A 15,636-nucleotide genomic window follows, 5' to 3' on the forward strand; every position below is an offset into this window, starting at 1 on the left:
TACTAAAATAGGGGTATAAGAACCACGATAAATAGTGAGCAGGCCTAGGGCCTAGAGAATCGCTGGGGCTACACTAGACAACCAAAGGATAGGAGGTAGGAGACCAACGGGAGACACATCCAGTGTCTAAACAATCGCGAGTTGCCATTGACAAATGGGAACGTAAAAGTTACAAAGTTACAGTTTTAGGGCACTTCCGGATGGACTACGACAAAACCCCTTTAGACTAGGACACTTCAAGAGTCAAGACCCACGGGAGCACCGGAGTACTCGTGTTACCTCACCCAGGGAAGCCGGGTGCATAGGTGCTTTTTGATGTCTAGTTTTGTCAATGTTTTATATGGAAATCTGCAAAGAAGTGCTGCAGGCTACCAGAGGAAAAGTGTCCAGGTGGATCGAGAAACTGAAGAACCTGAAAGCAGAGAGGGCAGAGTCTGGGTCACTAGCCAGTGACCCGGAAGGAACCAGAAAGGAACCAGGCATTGTAGAGGAGATTTCAGGTGAAGAGGTAAAGCTTGTCTCTGCAGCCACGAGGACCAGGAGGTGTTGACGATGACCAGGAGCTGGATTCGAACTGTCCCACAAAAAGTCTAGTTGACTGCGGCATCGGTATCCAGATTGGACACAACAAGCTTTGGCAAACGCAACCCATGCAGGAAGTGAATATTGGCTTCGAGTCAGACCAGCACGGTCTTGGGCGCTTCTCCTTTGGAGGAAAGCTGGAGCAAGCCTGCAGCAACCAGGCCAGTGTTGTAAATTCAATAGAAAGTCTTCAGAGGGCAAACTAGCCAGCGGGCTAGCAACTGGAAAGACGTGTCAAGCTGAAATGCAGGAGCAGCCCCACGTGACACTCGTAAAGGGGTGAGTTTGGAGCAAACTGTGATCTGGTCTGGGGCTTCTCGTACCCCAATGCACAACTTCAAGTTACCTCAGGAGTCAATGCAGTTAGCAAAATGCAGGATGTCCAGGGTGTCCGGTCCCACATCTCTCGTGTCAACCACTGGTCTCAGCTTTACTGTGGATGTGGATCTGAGTCAGGGAAGTCTGGAAGTCCAGTTCCTGTGTCGCTGAGTCTTCGGATTCTGGCAGGAGCGTCGACAAAGCAGACCGGCAAGTTCCTGGTGGTGCCTGTTTGCACAGGGTGGTCACTCTTTGACCACAAGGGAGATGTCTTCAGTCTTCTCGTCGAAATAGAACGTCGAAGGTCCAAGAGTTCTGTATCAGTTTCATTCCAGGATAATCTAAAGTCCTGGGGACACAGCTCCTATCTTTATACTAAACTAAAGGGCTGGATTACCTGCTAGGTCCCTCCTATGGGTGGACCTGGGAAGGGGGTGGTTACACCCCTTTCCCTTTGTCCAGTTTTGCGTCAGAGCAGTGCTGGAGTGCCCCAGCAACTGGTTTGAACCGGGCTATGCATGGAGCACCTTGTGTGCCCCCGGCAATGTCTGGAAAAGCATCTTTCCATTCAACCCACCCTGCCCCAATACACTACAGGCTGTCTCGGGAGGTGCTAGCACCTCCCTCGACAGGAAACCTATTGTCCAGGCTCTTTGCTGGAGTTTCCCCCAGCAGCAGGAGGTTACTCGTGTCTATGGAAGCAGCATCCAATTTGTGATGCTGAGGCTCTGTTTAACTTTAATCGGGTAAAGCAGTAACTACACGTCTTCTCCCTCTAGAAGGGTGGAATGCTACCCCCGCCGCCAGGACTGGCGGGGGGGGGGTAGTATTCCAAAGTGTTTGTCACCTTACACATGTTTTGATAAAGCCAAACTAAAGTTAGCATTAACCGCGAGGATTATAATGCACTTAAGAGCATATGGTATGGCTATATAATAGAACAGATCTAAGGAGATGGTTCCGAAAGCTGCAGAGGGGCTCAGCTCTTGCTATGGCACCCTCACACAAAACCAACACTCTGCCTCCAGGATTGTTAAGGCCTGCCATAGGAGTGACTTATAGGTTACTATGTGTCTATATATAAGGTAGATATAGATTTACTATATCTAAGTAAGGGGTGATTACACCACCTTACCCAAGCTGAGTGATCAGCCTGTGGTGTCAGTTTGGAGGGCCAGCCAGGGCTGGCATAATACATGCTGCAGCCCCTGGTAGGCCTTGGATACACCTATGCCCTGGGTACCTATGGTACACTATACAGGGGCTCACAAATGTGACCCAATACCCAATCTGGTATGTACCTAAAATACATGGTATCAATTTAGAGAGAGAACAGCTGGGCTGTGGGTCTGATTAGCAGGCCCACAGCCACACTAAAGTCGAAAAACCAGAAAATCACAGCAAAAGTGGGGGTGACCATAGGAAGCAGACCCTACTCCTACAATGTTCATGCCTCAAGGACACAGCGCCCAGAAGTCAGTCAGTAGTGCCTCTGAGGGGGTCATGTTTACGCCTCAGGGACACAGCGCCCAGAAGTCCATCAGTAGCGCCTCTGAGGGTCAGTGTTCATGCCTCAGGGACACAGCACCCAGAAGTCCGTGAGTAGCGCCTCTTAGGGTGTCATGTTGATGCCTCAGGGACACAGCGCCCAGAAGTCTGTCAGTAGCGCCTCCGAGTGTCATGTTCATGCCCCAGAGACACAGCGCCCAGAAGTCTTTCTATAGCCTTGCTGTGTCTCATGTTGTCCCCTTCTTTAAAGAGGCCACTTCGTGGTCTCTCCCAGCTGCATCTATTGAGCTAATGAATCCTTGCACCCCCACCCCCCTAGAGAGCGATGAGCTGATGTATCCTTGCACCCCACCCCCCTAGAGAGCGATGAGCTGATGTGTCCTTGCACCCCTCAGAGTGCAATGAGCTGATGTGTCCTTGCACTCCTCAGAGTGCAATGAGCTGATGTGTCCTTGCGCCCCCCCTAGTGTTCTGACATGAAGTATCCTTGCACAGCCCCCCCCCCGAGTGCTAGCATTGAACTGCCCTTTCTGACTCCTTCCTCTGTGTCTGGGCCTCGTGTGCCAAGTCCTGATGTGGCCTGTGCATGCAGGGAACGCAGGCCTGTGGCTTTGACATGCTTTCAGCTGTTCTTAAAGAGAATCTCCATTCTTGTGCTTGAATAGACCACGAATGCGGTCAAACTGAGCCAGAGAGCGTCTCGAACCGGAACAGAAAGGAGTCCCGGGCACAACACTCAGCGTGGCCACATTAGAGAATTGGCTGAAAATGTGGCCCACGTTAGCAAAGTGGGCAGTTCTGACTTGGTAAGGACAGCTGTAGAAGTGCTCTGGCAGGGATGGAAGACAGCTTGGCTTTGAGCTTGCTGCAGGTAACATCGCAATGACCTGTCCCCAGCCCTCAGACACTGCCCCCACACTGACCTGTCCCCATCCCTTTTGCACTGCCTGGTCGCAGTGACCTGTCCCCAGCCCTCCGGCACTGCCTGGTCGCCCTGTGGGCCAGTCCGACACAGACACATGAGAAACAAACCAGGTGCTTTCTTTAATGGTCGTTTGCCATCAAAGCTTCTAACCTTTGTAAAAAGAGCGAGACGGCAGCAGAGCCCCGTAAGCAATCCCAAACTTTGCCTAACTTTATTGATTTCCAGAGAAGGAACCTGGAACCAGCTGGAACAGTGCACTCCTGTCTAGAGATCTCCCATAAACCTGTGGGTCTGAGAGGGGAGCTTTCTATGGCCCTGATTACACTCAAACCCTTGATAGTTGCACTATCTGTGATACCAAAATATTGATGGCAACTCATTTGTGCAATGAACCATGCACTCCTGCATGTGTCCCAAGTGGATTTCGGCAGAGTTTGCAGGATGAAAAATGGCCGATAAATCATTTGATCAGTGGCGATGCTAAAGGAGGCAGTTGAGACCCATGCCCAGCTCTGTCAAGACTCTAACTGGGTTCCACCACCAAACACATTGAATATATCAAGGGGCAACAACACTGAAAAAACAAGCAATGGTAAATGCATTAGGTTTCGCCTGGGGGGGAAAATAATACGTTCAGAGGTGGTGGAGCAGAGTAATGAGTGCAGAGAGAATGGTCTGAGTCCTCTCTGTGCAAGAATGAAGGTTAAGTGTCGAGCGCAGAGAATGGTGTGAGTACTCTGTGCAAGAATGAAGGTTGAGAGGTGCAGAGAGAATGGTGTGAGTCCTCTGTGCAAGAATGAAGGTTGACTGCAGAGAGCATGGTGTGAGTCCTCTCTGTGCAAAAATGAAGGTTGAGTGCAGAGAGCATGGTGTGAGTCCTCTCTGTGCAAGAATGAAGGTTGAGTGCAGAGAGAATGGTGTGAGTCCTCTCTGTTCAAGAAGGAAGGTTGACTGCAGAGAGCATGGTGTGAGTCCTCTCTGTGCAAGAATGAAGGTTGAGTGCAGAGAGAATGGTGTGAGTCCGCTCTGTACAAGAATGAAGGTTGAGCGCAGAGAGAATGGTGTGAGTCCTCTCTGTGCAAGAATGAAGGTTGATAAGTGTCGAGTGCAGAGAATGGTGTGAGTCCTCTCTGTGCAAGAATGAAGGTTGATAAGGGTCGAGTGCAGAGAGAATGCTGTGAGTACTCTGTCCAAGAATGAAGGTTGATAAGTGTCTGAGGCAGAGAGAATGGTGTGAGTACTTTCTGTCCAAGAATGAAGGTTGATAAGTGTCTGAGGCAGAGAGAATGGTGTGAGTACTTTCTGTGCAAGAATAAAGGTTGATAAGTGCCTGAGTGCAGGGTGAAAGTGCTTCATTGCATGGGGATTGATGTGAGTTTGGTGCTGAATGAAAACTGAGTACAGGATGAGAGATGTAGCCCTGTCTAAGGTAAGATGTGTGTGAGTTACTTCCTGTCTGCTTTCAAAGAGAGGGGTAGGGACATACCCGAGTTTGCGGACAGTTGAAATGAAGCAGATGGAACTTTACCCCTTCCAAGATCAGCGTTTCGACCATAGCTGCGATCATGTAGAAACTATTTCATAGATTGAAATATGGAGTGAAAGTGCGTTGCAGTGTTCACCGGGGGTAAAGGCCAGTCTTCCAGAGAAGAGGCATTATGTGCTCAGTTTCCATAAGGGAGCCCACCAGGGTCTGCTTAAAAGGGTCCCCCGTGTGAATATATGTAGAGATTGAACCTATGTGAAATCTTCAAGTAGACTACACAAGATACCCAAAGATTTACAAAAAGAGGGGTTGAGATATAGGAACCGCCTCCTTCACTCCTAGTGATTTCACAACAGGGCAAAATGTGTGACTATCCTGTAGGAATGCAATTACAATTCAAAGTAACTAATGTGCAGTCTATTAACTAATCAATATCTGCTACTGCTGGTAGAACTATTAACGTTTCTCTTCTTTTTAATGCAGGTGGAATCAACAACGCCTTTACTCTCAACTGGAGCAACAACACAGGCAAGTTTTCGCTTATTGTGTAAGTTTTCGCTTATTGTGGAAGTTTTCGCTTATTGTTCTAATTATTTAAACCTAAGACTCTTCTAAAAGAACCCTCTGAATACGAACCATGAGTGCTATTTGGGGTCTGAGCAACGGAAACAAAGTTTCGAAAAACTGAGTAGTGTCTTTATATATTTTGAAGTTTGCTCCCAGAGCTGTACTTGCGTCACTGGAACTGTCTTGACTAATCTTTCAACTCTGCAAAGAAGCTGCTGGTGCAAGGACAGCTCGTGAATCTTCTAGCTCAGAACTCCTTTGAAAGCAGCTGAGAGGACTACCAACGGTTTAACAAAACAAATTCACTAAACTACAGTTTCTCTGGAGGAAACGCGGACTGAGCACCAAGCACTGCTGCAACAGTAATGGTCTGGCTGTGTCGGGGGCTCTGGCTGTGTCGGGGGGGCTGTGGGGGGGCTCTGGCTGTGTCGGGGGGGCTCTGGCTGTGTCGGGGGGGGGCTCTGGCTGTGTCGGGGGGGGGCTCTGGCTGTGTCGGGGGGGGGGCTCTGGCTGTGTCGGGGGGGGCTCTGGCTGTGTCGGGGGGGCTGTGGCTGTGTCGGGGGGGCTGTGGCTGTGTCGGGGGGGCTGTGGCTGTCTCGGGGGGGCTGTGGCTGTCTCGGGGGGGCTCTGGCTGTGTCGGGGGGGCTCTGGCTGTGTCGGGGGGCTCTGGCTGTGTCGGGGGGCTCTGGCTGTGTCGGGGGGGCTCTGGCTGTGTCGGGGGGGGCTCTGGCTGTGTCGGGGGGGGCTCTGGCTGTGTCGGGGGGGGCTCTGGCTGTGTCGGGGGGGGCTCTGGCTGTGTCGGGGGGGGCTCTGGCTGTGTCGGGGGCGGCTCTGGCTGTGTCGGGGGCAGCTCTGGCTGTGTCGGGGGCAGCTCTGGCTGTGTCGGGGGCAGCTCTGGCTGTGTCGGGGGGGCCTCTGGCTGTGTCGGGGGGGGGGCTCTGGCTGTGTCGGGGGGGGCCTCTGGCTGTGTCGGGGGGGGGGGCCTCTGGCTGTGTCGGGGGGGGGCCTCTGGCTGTGTCGGGGGGGCCTCTGGCTGTGTCGGGGGGGGGCCTCTGGCTGTATCTGGGGGGTCTGGCTGTGTCCAGCGTTGGCATAGTACATTGTTGGAAACGCATAGAGCTGGAAGTGCACAGGGCTGACGGTGTAGAAGGCACGGTGCAGTTCCTCTGCAGTGACAGGTTTCATTTGCTATGCTCACCAAAAGAGGACTTGAATGTTTGAGGAATGTTGCTCTAGAGTGTAGTGATGAAGGTCCACTCAGGAAGGTTGTATTTCAGGATGCTTTATTCATAAAGATAACAGGTTGTGAGGTACAGGACATCATGAAGATTTGTGGTAGATCAGAGCCCCACCAGGAGCTGCCTGTCAGCTGCTCAGCCCATGACCATCTGTCGCTCTGCTCCCTCAGTCCCAATATCCCGAGGCATCATCAGACTCCAACATGCCAATGAGTCAGAGCTCCGGCACTGGCAGAGCAGGGCTGGTAAAGCACCTTACAGTATAATATGCAGGATACTACATAGAGCCTATGACTTTTTCACAAATTTACCTTAAAGTTGTGTTTCAAAATGCACTCTTCGACTTGATTTTTTAGGTCTCGTGGTGAACTGCGCACATGCGCAGTCGAGCTCGCGAGATTTTATGTTTACAGAGTACTTTCACTAGCGAGGTTAAGCCCCGCCCCTCTTTTCCATGGGCTGGCGTCACTATTCATGCTAAACGGTGGCCAGCCATTGGAAAAGAGGTATTAGTGATATACTCTTTTCTCTTTTGAAGCCGTCCCACTTGGACTGGCTTCCTTGACTTATGTGTGTTATCATCTTTATGGGTCCAAACAGATGGCCCCATAAAGAAGATAAACCTTTTATGGCAGCCGTCCAAGTGGAACGGTTCTAAAAGAGAAAACTCGGCATTGTGATGAGCGCACTTTGGGTATAATCCTGGCACGCATGCTTTACTTTTAACATTAAAAGTAAAGCGCTGGTGCCACGATTATACCAAAAGTAAAGAAACAGAAAAAACATCTATTTCTTTACTTTTAGTATAATTGCGGCATCCGCGCTTTAATTTTAATGTTAAAAGTGAAAATCGGGTGCCGGCTGCCTGGCGAGCGTTTACCCTGACTGATACGGCTTGTTTTTAAGTCTCTACTGCTGATAAATGCACATCACACTATGCGCAGAGTGCAGTATGGTGGGTGCAGTATGGTTTAAAGCACCATAGCACCCATGCAAGCAGCAGAACACAAAAACACAAGAACTGGGGGCAGATAGAGGGTCCTGCCACCAGGACGTCCCCACCCTAGCCCCGCCATTGCGTGTGTGTCTGAGCCGTAACCATATACTGTTGTGAGCCGTTTCACAACCAAGTGTGCGGATGTTATTAGGCAATGCAACAACACTCGCCACCCTCCCAACCCAGGCTGCAAACAGATTTCCAGCTGAGCCCCTCAACTACTAACCCACTTCCTGCCCCCCCTCTCTGGCCCTGAGGGTGTATCCGGGGCAACTGAACCGCGTTCAGTGCAGTTCTGTCGGGGCACCTTAGTCTGAACACAAGCACAGCTGCCCATCAGAGGAACCTAAAGGACATTGGGGTGGGCTGATAGGGCAGCCCACAGATCTGGGGGTGGTTGGCTTCCTCCCACACCCCTGCCTATCAATCTGGGATTCAACCCCTTAGCTCCAGACGTCGGTCAGGTCAGACATTTGTCGCTCATTCCGAACGCGCAAGTCTACCCCCAAAGTAACACAAGTCTGGTGGGTGTAATAATAATAATGGGGATATTTTATGTAGTGACACTACATGCACAATTGCTTGTGTGCTTCACTAGGACGCGTTGTTAATGCTCAACTGAATGTTGTAAGTTGTATCAAATACTGGAATGGTGACCGGCTCAGACGTGACACGGGGTGCAGTCAGTAGATCTGTGCAACAAGTACGCGACCGACCCTGCTATCTGTTCGGCGTGTGGTTTTGTACAGTAATTTAACAGGGAACCCAGCCTGCAGTACGGTATTTAACAGGAACGCATTTCTTTATTGGGTTTACCTATTGGAACGCTTCGCGAAATATTGTGATAATCTAAGCGCTTCAAAGTATGAACCGTGATTAACGTTTACAACCAGTATAAAAAGTTTGCAGGAGCCAATGTGCAGTGACTCCGGAACGGGAAATTACCTTTATTTTGCGGGTTAATTTTACTCCCAACTACGCATGGCTTACTCTGTTAAAATATCTCAAAGCGGGCCATAAATACAATTGCATATGAAACAGAAGCCTTCCCTGATACTGGAGAGAAACAACAAAATTCACACATACAATAGAAAGGGATGGGGGTCGAGAGAGCAGGAGAGAGAATGAGACATGGTAGAGATAAAATCCAGGGAAGAGAGAGTTCATGCAGAGAGACAGTATATAAGAGAGGGAGGGAGAGAGCGAGAGACTCAGAAAGAGGGCACAAAGGTAGTGAAAAGAAAAGAGGGAACATTAGAAAGAAAATAAGAGGAGCGTGTCAAAGGAAGGTGAAGCACAGGAGAGTGACGGGGACACTGATAGAGAGGCAGACAGAGTAAGTGAGAAGAATAGAGAGAGAAAGAACTAGTTCTTTTAATCATTAAGCAATGTTTATCTGTCCAGAAAAAACCTTTTAGTGTGTTTTTTTATACTTTTATGGTGCAGTTCTGTTATACTTTCGTGCTTTTAAGCAATTGTACAATCAGAATAAATTTTTAACTTTGGGCCCTCTGATGATATGGAGGTGTAAGAAGAGCTGAAATAGTAACGTCACTGCCACTGTTGGGGAGTTACAGTAGAAGAATCATGGAGTTGGAGGGGGAACTTTCTACCCATGAGGCTCTAGGGTTTGGAGGGGGCAAACATCAGAAAACCACTTGATGCCAGCTAAGAACTGTCTAGCCACCACCGTTGCCTCCAGGGCGCGGGAACCTCCCCTGACGTCAGCGTGCACCGCCTCTCGTGGAGCGCGCGCACCGGACGTCACGTGAGTCGCGCCGCCGGCCGCTTTAAAGAAGCAAGCGGCGCGAACATGAGGCACTTTTCCATGGGGTGGTGGCGGAGCGGTTGTGAGGAGTGCAGGTAAGGAGGAGGGGCTGCTGGGGATTGTGGGGCTCGTGGCTGTGGGAGCGCGGGGCAGACTGTGACCTTTTGTTTAAGTATTGTTAATCAGAGCCCGTGAAGGGGCTCTGATTAACAGCAATACTTAAACAAAAGGTCACAGTGGGCAGTCAGGGGGGCGGGGCCGCAGGGTCACAGCGGCTGGGGAAACGAGTGGAACAGAAGGCAAAAAGGGCACAAAACCAAGGAAAAAAACGAGTGGAACAGAGGGCAGAAAGGCACAAAAAAACCAGTGGAACAGAGGGCAGAAGGGCACAAAAAATTAGGGAAAAACGAGTGGAACAGAAGGCAAAAGGGGCACAAAAACGAGTAGCACAGAGGGCAGACGGGCACAAAAAACTAATGGCACAGAGGCAAAATCCGGAATACAGAAATATAGGGGCAGCTAAGAACAGAAGGCAGAACGGGCAGAGACACGGGCAGCGGGGGGTACAGAAGGAAAGACCGGGCAGAGAGCAAGGGTACAGCGAGGGGAACAGAGGGAAGAAAAAATGGCATGGACCACGTACAGGCAGCGGGGAAGACGGACAACAGCAGTCAGACACAACAATGAAAATACAGGCAATACAATAAATTTGCAAACTGCCCTTAAGACCCTTATTGTGGCGTTGTATGTGTGAAAATGCACCATCTTTTCACTTTTTAAAGAAAACGTTTTGAGTGCCATTTGGCGCCGCAGACACGCGCGGTTTGGTTACTGGCGCACATAGCAATGGTTGCAGAGCACAGAGACCCTCCACTGCCGCACACAGTACCAGGACTGAGATAACGAGTAAAGGCGTGACTGATGGTGGATTAAAGATGCATATGTAGAAACCATACTATCAAGCCCTGGTATTAATCACGGGCCACAAGCTTCAAAGAAAAACGTTTGATGCCAGCACTTGTTCGTTTACAAACTAAGCACTCTTTATTTTCCCAAGTAAAAATGAACCTGATGGCAGAAGTGATGAAAGAGGTAGCCGAATGGATGAAGAACAGCCGCCTGAAACTGAACTCGGACAAGACGGAAGTCCTCATCCTGGGATCCTTACCCTCCGCCTGGGACGATTCCTGGTGGCCCCCCGCCCTGGGCAGCGCACCCAAACCAACAGACCACGCACGTAACCTGGGCTTCATCCTGGACTCCTCCCTCTCCATGACCAGACAAGTCAACGCCGTCTCCTCGTCGTGCTTCAACATCCTGCGCATGCTACGTAAGATCTTCCGGTGGATCCCCACCGAGACCAGGAAGACGGTCACCCAGGCCCTCGTCACCAGCCGTCTGGACTACGGCAACTCCCTCTACGCCGGAACCACCGCCAAGCTCCAGAAGAGACTTCAGCGGATCCAGAACGCCTCATCCTGGACATCCCCCGTCGCACCCACATCTCCGGACACCTGAGAGACCTGCACTGGCTCCCGGTCAACAAGAGAATCACCTTCCGACTCCTCACCCACGCACACAAAGCCCTACACAACCAAGGCCCGGGATACCACAACAGCCGCCTCAACTTCTACGCTCCCAAACGCCAGCTTCGATCGACCGGCCACGCCCTCGTCGCCGTCCCCCGCATCCGAAGAGCCACCACAGGAGGTCGGTCCTTCTCCTACCTCGCCGCCAAGACATGGAACTCCCTCCCGACCCACCTTCGCCTGACCCAGGACCACCTCGCCTTCAGGAAGCAACTCAAGACCTGGCTGTTCGAGCAGTAGCGGACCCCCCCTCCCTAGCGCCTTGAGACCCTTTGGGTGAGTAGTGCGCTATATAAATGCTGTGATTGATTGATTGATTGATTGAAGTGGGCAAGATCTTTAAGGGGAGAGGAGTTGGCCTAACGGCTGGGGCACTCGGTTTAAGAACTTGAAGTGGACTAGTCTGTCTGCCATTGAGTGAAACCTTCTTAGTGACAGTGCAGCAGTAGCGCCATGTGTCCTCATCTAATACCATGCCTAAGTCGGTCTGCCACGCCAGCCGTGCCTTAGAGTGTGGGTACCGTGTAATTGTCTGTGTGAGCTCGTACAGACTGGACAGCAGCCCCCTAGGTGATGCGGTTTTGATTACATGTGTAAGCTCAGGGACCTCAGGGGGTTCCGTTATGTCCCCACCCAGCAAGTCACCCAAAGCGCTGCGCACCCTATGGAACTGAAATCGCGTCTGTAGCGGAGGCTCCTCGCTGGTGCCCAGCACCTGCTCCCACGTCTTAACCACTCCGTCAGCGAACAAGTCTCCAGCTGTGTTTACGTTCAGTTTATGCAAAGCTTCAATCACTCCCTTTTCCGTGAGTGGCGGTATCCATATGGCCCAGTCAACTGGCATCACAGGTGAGTACAGCAATGCCCCACCCTGCATCTGTAAGAGGCTGTGCCATGCATGATTGGTGGCTGTTATAGAGTCCAGTATGCCCGTTGTACGATCCATTGACTGGAAAATAGTGTGCTGGAGTGTGTCTGGTTGTGCAAAGATGGTCTCCATGCGAACATGAGGTATGTTTCTGTCTCCGTGTAGCCAAGTGTGTAAATGTGACGCCTGTGCCGCTCTGTAGTATGCCTCCAAGCCCGCCCATTGTGTAAGGCATAGTAAGTGTCCACCGGAGGCGAGGCTGACCGCCCGCCCAGGCTAGCTTTGTCATCAGTTGTTGCAGTCGTGTAAAAAATGATTTGGGGAGGACAATTGGTAAGGTAAGAAACAAGAACAAAAACCTAGGGAGCAAAACCATTTTCATGCTAGATATGCGCCCCTTTAGGGACAGGGGAAGCTTGCTCCAATGAAGCACGTAGTCTTCTAGCTTACTAATCGCAGTGCCATAGTTGGCTATAAAGAGGATTTCCTAATCTGTGTGCAGATGTATCCCCAAATAGCAGACCGTATCCGTGGTCCACTGGAGAGGGTATTCCATTTGTGCTTGCTGCGTGAGCAGTGTAAGTGGAAAGGCGAGCGACTTGGTCCAGTTGACCTTTAGACCAGAGAGTGCCCCAAAGCGTACCACCTCCCTAAGTACTGATGATAAGTTGTTATCCGGGTCGCGGACGTACAGCAGGGTGTCATCTGCGTACATCGAAACTATAATCCTGTAGCCTGGGAAGCCTATGCCTTCGTTCCCGTGGTATTCCCGCAGAGCGCAAGCTAGCGGTACAGCCACCAGGGCATATAGGAGGGGCGAGAGGGGGCATCCCTGCCTAGTCCCTCTGCTAATAGGGAAGGGGTCCATGACCAGGTCTCCCATACGGAGCCTCGCACTCGGTTCGTGGTACAACGCTCCCAACCTTTTGGAGAAATGGTTGTCCCAGGCCCATACGCTGCAGCACTACACGCATGAAGGGCCACTACAGAATCAAAGGCTTTCTCCATATCGAGAAAGACTGCCAGTGCCTTTCTATTTGGTCGAACATGTTGGATCACTTATAAACTAGGTTTCTGCCAGGGACAAACCCCGCCTGGTCCGGGGCTACCAGTCCGTTAACAAGCAGGGCCAATCGAGTGGCCAGGACCTTGGCAAATAGTTTGGTATCGACGTTCAGCAACGACAGGGGCCTGTATGAGCTGTACTCATCGTGTGGCTTTCCCGGCTTCAATATAGTAACCAAGATAGCCTCTCTCATAGATTTGTGGAAAAAGACTCTTTTTATCATAAGTTATGTCCCATCATACACCCTCTTCAGTCACGTCCCCGAGCCCATCGTGCTAAAACATGAACGCACGAGAACACGAGCACACGAACACGAACTAATCACGCGCTGATCATGCACCTCACGAAGTTGCACACGCACTCGCCCTCCCCTAAAGGCAACATTACATCTTCATGCTCAGGGCGATTCCGCGAACCAGTTTCCTCACTTAAACCGTGCATTTCTGTGGTCAAGCCAATGCCGAGAACAAGACCCCCCCATCTGTAACCATTTCCCTAAGATCAGACCGATTCCGAGAAGTAACCCCCGCTCTGTTGAACCACGACAACCAATTCCGAGAAGAAGAGCCCCCTGAATGCTGAAACACGACAAAGACATCCTGTCACGACTCTCTTTCTCTTATCTAAGGAACCAGCCTAGCGTTATTTCTTCACACCTTTGACTCTCTTGTGCTTCCTTATTCTGAAACATGACTCAGCCTTATTTCTTCTACCACGTGCCCCTTTTTCACGACGTTATCTCCTTTTATGATCATGACTTCTGTTTCATTGCCACATATGATCCGGGCCTACATGACTTCTGTTTTATTGCAACATATGATCCGGGCATGCATTGAAGGGAAGTTCCTTCCTCTTTTCTTGTTATAAATACTGTGTGTTCAGAATGTAAAGTTAGAGATTCTTCCGATCCTCCCTAGGTGACGGAGCTCTCCCTTAACTCGAGTTACTGAATAAAGACCCTGAATTCGAACCACCACGGACTCTGCTCTTCATACTTGAATTTATTGTTTATAGAAACTCCGTTCAAGGTAAATTACTAAAATATTTACCACAGATTGTGGCATGCTGCCCTCTACACATGTCGTCAAAGAGGGTTGACAGATGTGGTAGCAGTTGGTCCTTGAAGGCTTTGTAGAAGCCTGCCGTTAGGCCGTCCGCCCCTGGTGCGCTGCCCGATTTCATACTGGCAAGCGCGTCCAGAATCTCGTCCCTTTCTGTTGGTTGCATGAGAAATTCCCTATCGGAGTTGGCCAGTGTGAGGATGTCTATATGACTTAAATAGTCAATAATTTCCTCTTTCATATCGCCGTCCTTATAGGAATACAGATCCGAGTAGTAATTTTTTTAAAGTCTCAGCTATTTCTCTATCATATGTGGTTGGCACTCCCTTAGCAGTGTTCACCATAGGGATGTGATGGCGCCACCATGCTCCCTTCATAAGGTTGGCCAGCACTGCGCTCGGCTGCTCCCCCTCTCCATATACCCGAGCCGTGGAGTATTTGCTCATGTGTTTGATCTCCCTGTCCGCTTCCTCATGATACTCCGCCAGTAGGGTCCTAATTTCTGCGCTCACAGCGTCATCTGCGAAACAACTCTGCGCTCCAATTCCCCTCGTTTTTTCTCAAGGTCCGCCAATCTCTTCCTGATCGCTTTAAGTATGCCCGAGTGCTTTGACATCGCGACTCCTCTAATATAGGCCTTGAAGGCCTCCCAAACTACTTGGAAGCTCTCAACCGAGCCTTTATTCTGTTAAAAAAACGTGTCTATGGCCTCAGCCAGCTCTCCCCTAAACACTGGGTCCAGTAGAGAATTAGGCGGGAATCTCCATGTAAATGGCGGTATGATTTTGCCTGGGATGTGAATTTCCATAAGTACAGGTGAGTGATCAGACAGGGTTCTGGGCAAAACCCTGCAGTCCCTCACCCGGTCCAAGAGGGAGGAGGAAGCAAGCAGGTAGTCTATCCTAGTGTAGATGTTATGATATGCAGAGTAGTGCGTGTACCCCCCCTTGTCGCAGATTCCTGGACCGCCATACATCCCCCAAGTCCAGGCAGGTGATTGCGCTCTGCAGCTCCAAAGCAGCAGCTGCAAGTCTGCGGGGAGGGCCAGTTGATCTGTCCAAAGTAGGGTTCATAGTGAGATTGAAGTCCCCCCACCCCCCACAATAGCGAACTCCTTTGGCTAAGTCGTTTGATCTTGGCAGCAAGGGTCTTGTAGAATTCTGGCGAGTCAAAATTGGGGCCATTTGTGTTGACAACTGTAGGGTCTGCGGCAGGGCCATAACATCTAGATATAACAAATCCCCCATCAGGGTCCGTTTCCAGCGTTTGGATCTGCAGTTTGGATTTCGGGTTAACCCATGTCAAAACCCCTCTGGCGCTAGTAGTGAACCCCGCAGCAGAGATGTTACCCTCCAACCCTCTGCTTCGAAGCATGTGGTTGTGTGCAGGAAGGTGCGTCACCTGAAGTAGGGCTATGTCTTATGTGCTGGCGCTGCAGGTAGCCGACGACCTTCCTGACCTTACGGTGGTCGTTCAGACTGCGAACATTCCAACTTATAGCGGTCAGTCTAGGTGTGTGTTGTTCCCCCGTCTGTGGTGGTGTCAGCCATTACGTCTTGGTATTGGATAGGAAGAAGGCATATTTCTGTCTGTGTAATCAATGGTCATAGAGTGCAAAGTCAGATTAAGCAATTTCCCCAAAGTAACTGAACAAACTTCCGT

General features: G+C 50.6%; 1 long non-coding RNA gene across 1 annotated transcript in view; it reads left to right on the top strand.

The window, feature by feature from the left end:
- LOC147663299 (uncharacterized) overlaps positions 1–15,636 on the top strand; it is a 57,315-nt gene that overhangs the window by 23,617 nt on the left and 18,062 nt on the right. Inside the window, exon 2 of the long non-coding RNA XR_015305357.1 lies at positions 5,304–5,348. This is a non-coding gene — a long non-coding RNA (uncharacterized LOC147663299). The remainder of the gene's footprint in view (positions 1–5,303; positions 5,349–15,636) is intronic.

The sequence above is a fragment of the Lissotriton vulgaris genome, unplaced genomic scaffold, assembly GCF_964263255.1.
Source record: "Lissotriton vulgaris unplaced genomic scaffold, aLisVul1.2 SCAFFOLD_739, whole genome shotgun sequence".
NCBI classification, from domain to species: domain Eukaryota; kingdom Metazoa; phylum Chordata; class Amphibia; order Caudata; family Salamandridae; genus Lissotriton; species Lissotriton vulgaris.